The following is a 5,825-nucleotide window of genomic DNA, read 5'->3' on the forward strand; positions in this document are numbered from 1 at the left end:
AATTTAATTAGACAAAATAACATAGATTAGAGAATAGTTAGAATCAATCTAGCAAAGTTCATATTAATTCTAATATACGTTCGCAAAGGCACACACCTTCTACTGAGGAAAAGTGATGCGTAGGCGTCTCTCCTTGTGGAAGTATTGCCATGTCTCCATGCACATCTCAGCCCTCCTCTTGTTTGTCTCCACCATACAGTAGCGTCTGCTTATTTTTCATATCACAATAAGCATTAAAATATACCATAGAACTTGTTAGATTTCAATGTTTTGTTTCTTTTATTGATTTTTTAACTTCGATCATTTGATAAATGACTCATGTTTTTATGGTACTTGAAAATCAGATTTGGACCAATCAGAGGGTACATCGCCACCTCCTACTAGTGGTGGTTGGGATGCACAGAGTTCCAATACTGCACATGAACCCATTTACGAGATGACTTCTACTACGATGAGTCTGTTATATGCTGGTGCAATCGTTGTCGTGGCACATATCGGAGGCCACGACGCGAGTGCTTTTCACATGAGATGACTCATGGTACTTTTGAGTGAGCACCACCACCTGAGGAGCAACATCAACCTATGGTATGTGAGTGTTCTCCCTTAGTTTTATTATTGGTTATTTTATAAATCAAAGGCTCATATATAATGCAACCATATTATATATGTAGGTATATTCACTTGATGATGAGGATGACTTCACTATCAGTGGTGCACATGTCCCTCGCACACGGCACGGACAGGTCATTTGTCAGTTGTAGCTCGAGGTTTCTCGACATCCTCTACCTCCTACTTTGGAGGCTGAGACGGGTGGAGATCATCCGTTGCCTACTCGTTTGCATTCTCTAGTACAGACGTATGATCGAAGACGATACGGAGGATGGCAGAGAGGATCACTTCCTTTAGATGGAGTGGTTTTTAGCTTTTGGGACAATCGCTACATGATTGCTCCTTCTACCATCAGTGGAGGAGGACGAGGCCTCTTTATTGCACAGGATTTGCATGTGCCCCCTCGTTTCAGAGGTCACCCTTATGTCTTTTTGTGGACCTATATATAGATGGGGTCCATGGCATCAGCTTACTCGCTACATTTAAAGCATGAGTACTTATGGGTTATGTCTCAATGCAGCCTCTCTTTCTGATAGAGGGATTACACATGCAGAAGAACAAAGACTCTATGTTGACGGAAGACCTTACTCTCAAGGAAACATAGCAGGTTTAATCAATAGTAGTCGAGGGATGAGTTCAAGAACCAATTACACGTTTGTGGAGTGTGAGAATAGTCATGAACCAGGACATATGAGTAGGGATGTAGAAAGATACATAGTTGTCAATGCTATTAGATCATTACGTGTTGGTGATGAATTGCTGATCAATTACGGATTGCGTAGACCTCCACGAGCACCCTTAACAGATGAGGGTTGAGAGCTTCATTGTATACAATTCCTAATGATAATCGTCTTTTATTGTCTCTAACTATTTTGTATCTGTGATAACTATTGAATTCCATGCACATCTCTCTTTTCTTTTATATAGAAGCATGCTATTGATACAATCTTCTTTGCCTTCAAATATGTAGATTCCAGATTATGACATCAAATATGTAGATTCCAGATTATGACATCGACAATATCACAAATCAACGTTCACATGACGTATCTCACATGTCAATAGAGTGCATGAGGATCCTACGCAAGAGTGATCCTAATGCATATGCAAGACTAAAGAAACAATATTCTCAAGACTTTAATGGGCGTGATGATACCTTTGATAACGACGATGGCATGTCTAATTTTATTAAGGATTGGTATCAAAATAATAGTACGAGCGATATTCCTAATAACAACGAGAAGTATCTTCGAGAAGAAGCTCTAAAGCGTATCTACGCAGGAAGCCAACTAACACAACTCTGTGCAAGCTTACTTATTCTTAATCTTCAAAACTGTTTTGGATGGAGTAATCTATCTATTTCAGCACTTTTGAAGTATGTAACAATCTAACATATTTTTTTGTTACATTCTAAACATGGTTGCTTCTTATTGATCATATTTTTAATGAACTTGAAGGCTACTCTCTCAGAAGTTCTTGCCGACAAGCAATTCCCTTATTGCATCACATGATGAGGTGAAGAAGATGATAAGTAGTCTTGGACTTGACTATTCTTCTATACATGCATGTCCCAACGATTGTATTTTATATAGAGGTCAGTACAAGGATGGTGTGACGTGTCCAAAATGTCAAATGCCCTGTTATAAAGAGGAGAAAGGTAAGGTCCCTAGAAAGGTATTGAGACATTTTCCCCTCGCTCCACATATAAAACATATGTTCCAAAGTCCCAAATTAGCTAAGCTTATGACATGGGGAGCGAAGCACAAGAGCAAAGATGGAGTAATACAAATTCCATCATATAGTCCTGCATTTGAGCATATTGATTTGTGATAGCCAAATTTTGCAAAAGAACCACGCAATTTAAAGATGCGTTTAGCATTAGATGGCGTGAATCCATTTTCAATGAGATCAAGTAAATGGTCTACATGGCCAGTGGTAGTTATTAACTATAATCTACCCCCGTATCTCAGCATTAAGAAAGAGCATTTAATGCTCTCACTCTTAATTCCAAAAAAACGACAAGTTAAAGATCTGAATGTTTATTTGGCCCCTCTCATCGACGATCTTTAAGATTTGTGGAGAGGGATTGATGTCATGGATATGTCCAGAAGCATCGGTCAAAGACAGTTCATTGTTAGCATGGACTATCCACGACTTTCCAAGATATGGTTTTTGCTCAGGTGAATGGTTTAAATATATATATTGTCTCATACGTTTGTACGATGTTCATTGCGCTAATTATCTTTGTTATGTTTTCCATGCAGGGATATGTACCAAGGGTTATAAAGCTTGTCCAATTTGTGGTGATTGATTGAGATCGACTTATAGCAAAAAAACCTCAACAAAAATATATATCTTCAACATAGACGATTTTTATCTGAAGATCATTATCTATACGAGACAAAAGGCAAGCCATACATTTTAATGGAAAGGTAGAAGAAGGGAGATGTCCAATACTAATGACACCGAAGGATTGGGATCTAAAGTGGACTGTTGGACCTACTACTATCGATCCAGAGTCAGAGATCATAAGCGGCGATGATGATGACGCTGTAAAGAAGCGAGCGAGAGGAAAACGTGCTCTAGTCCTTCGATATGGTATACTTTGGAATATTGGAAGGATTTGAGGATATGTCATCTTCTTGATCCTATGCACGTATTCAAGAACGTTGGTCATTCGTTATGACAACACCTCGTTGGCTTGAAAGATATAGCAGCAGCAAGAAATGACTTAAAGGATCAAAACGCAAAGCCCAATCTATGGCCACTTTATGATGAAACTCAACGTGAGACAACCTACGAGCCTGACCCATGGGTGCTCAAGACAGAAGAGCTGGAGACTATCAACAGGAAGATTCAGTCGATTCGTACGCCTACAGGATATGGAGCATCTTGTCAAAACATGTTCACTCTAGATGACAAGAGCTTGTCTGGTTTAAAAACACATGATTGGCACAATTTTGTGAAGGTAAATCTATCCAGATCTTTGTAAGTATTTATTTTCTTGCATGTTTTGTTGATTGGATTAATCATGTATGCAGCATGTTCTACCCCTTGTTATTGATGGATGTACTACAAGAGGAGTTCGAGATGTAATATATCGCCTTGGATCGCTTGCAAGGTATTTATCGGTCATTAATTTTTAGTATAAAATTATATTTGATATCTTCTTAATTCACAAAAATATCTCTAATATCTTCTTTCTTTTACTGATAGATGGATTACATCTAAAGAGATTGCCAAAGGGTCAATTCCACAAAAGAAGCGTGAATGTATAGAGCTTCTTTGTTTAATGGAAAAGGAATTTCCAACCTCCTTTTTTGATATCCAGGTTCATCTTCTAATCCATCTAGTGGATGAGATAGAGCTCGCTGGTGTTGTGAGCACTCGATGGAAGTTTTGGGTCGAGAGATTTATGGGAGTATTGAAAGGTTATGTATGTCAACAAGCAAGACCAGAGGGTTCTATGGCGGAGGGATGGATGCTTGAAGAATGCATGTATTACGTTTGTGAATACCTTGAGAAAACCAATTCTGAAGCTCCACGCATATGGACAAATGAGTCATCTTCTACCATGTCAGACGAGGTATTGTCCGGTAAGGGAGTCCCTTTTCGACTTAAGGTCCAAGATAAATTGGATATTTCTACTTTCATTGTCTATAATAGCGAATGCATGCAACAATTCGTTGATGAGGACGAGAAGGAACTTCCAAGCAAACGAGTTGGCAGACGTAAAAAGAGGAGATCTAGACGTCAAACCAATGTAAATAACGACGGGGACGTACCTACTTTCATGGATTGGTTATACACCCGTATGCAATGGGAAGTTAGTGAGATCATGAGCCAAGACAGGTAACTTGTTGGGTTTTGAAAACTCTGAACTAAACAAATGAATCTCATTTTTTTTAATAATTTATTTATTGGTCTAGGCTCGAATGTATGCCAACATGTGGGCTTATGGACCACATCTTCGGATAAAATCTATTGACGAGGAACATCTAACTCAAGATTCTTGCGTTGTTGCCTCTTTCAAGCAATTATCACGTGCAAGTTCAAGAGACACAAATCTTATCGACAGTGAACTTGGTTACGTGGGAACCATAGTCGGCATTTATGAAGTATCGTATTGTATCTTCAAGCAGGTAAATGACATCTCTCTTCATGCAACAATGACATGTAGATTTCTTGAAGCTATACATAATTCTAAAGTTTTGAATCATGTATTTTGACAAGTGGTTTTGAAGGTGGATTGGTTTCGTGCCGAGTATAAAGGTAATAATGCCACAATGAAAAGAGAACCGTCTAGATTTTGGTCCGTCAAATCCTCGAAGTTATTACGTGCAACAAAAGAGCCTTACATTCTGCCAACTCATGTTGAGCAAGCGTTCTTTTACAAGAATACAGATGCTCATTCATGGTGGCAAGTTGTGCATGTCCATCCTAGAGGTCGACACTTGTTTGATAGCATTGACTCTGAGAAAGCGGATCAGGATGAATAGATTACGTCCTCGAATCTAGACACATCAACGTTAGAGAGGTGTAGAATTCTTCTTTCCGATCATGATGACATTGTAGATGATGAGAACGACAATGATCCAGACTCTGACACTACAGACACCGAAGAGGAAGAAACAATGGATGTCGAGCCTATGGAGGAAATGAACGTCAACACAGATTTAACGATGGAGGAGTTTGAAGAAGTCAACAAGGATAATGAAGATGAAATTTTAATGACGGTTAATCTCAGAGATGACGATGAGGACTATTAGTCTTACGTGTCAACTAACGGATCATCAACCTATGTTCGGTAAGATTTAATCTCAAAATAATTCGTTGTGAAGTCATGATTTTTATTCTTTTGAAAACTTACTAACAAGGGTGGGTGGGGGGGAGTCTCGTGGTGATAGCCTCATATGGCTAGTGTCAGGGTTCGATTCCCCTCAGACTCATTTTTCTTGCTCTAGCTGTGTACAGGGTAATTTCAGCTTCAATTTCACTGAAAGAAAGTTCGTATCAGGATTCGATTCCCCTCCTCTACCAAGGCTTCTATCTCGCGTTTCAACCCCAGTATCAGTATCTCAACCTTCAGTACCCGCAATCAAGCATTGTTCCTTAGATCTACTTGGCCTAGCAGTAGACCATCGAAGCTAGTAGTCTTCTAGCATTTTGTGGCAGTAGTTCTAGCAGCACCCTCAGTGAGTACCTGCAGCTCCAGC

The 5,825-nt window shown here is 39.2% G+C and overlaps 2 pseudogenes; both read left to right on the forward strand.

The window, feature by feature from the left end:
• Nucleotides 1-693: 693 nt before the first annotated feature.
• Nucleotides 694-1,425, forward strand: LOC147610294 (uncharacterized; annotated as a pseudogene).
• Nucleotides 1,426-4,895: 3,470 nt separating this feature from the next.
• LOC147610295 (uncharacterized) lies at nt 4,896-5,378 on the forward strand (annotated as a pseudogene).
• The last annotated feature ends 447 nt before the right edge of the window (nt 5,379-5,825 follow it).

The sequence above is a fragment of the Cibotium barometz genome, chromosome 49 (assembly GCF_041138505.1).
Source record: "Cibotium barometz isolate CiBa-2024 chromosome 49, ASM4113850v1, whole genome shotgun sequence".
Classification (NCBI taxonomy): Eukaryota; Viridiplantae; Streptophyta; class Polypodiopsida; order Cyatheales; family Cibotiaceae; genus Cibotium; species Cibotium barometz.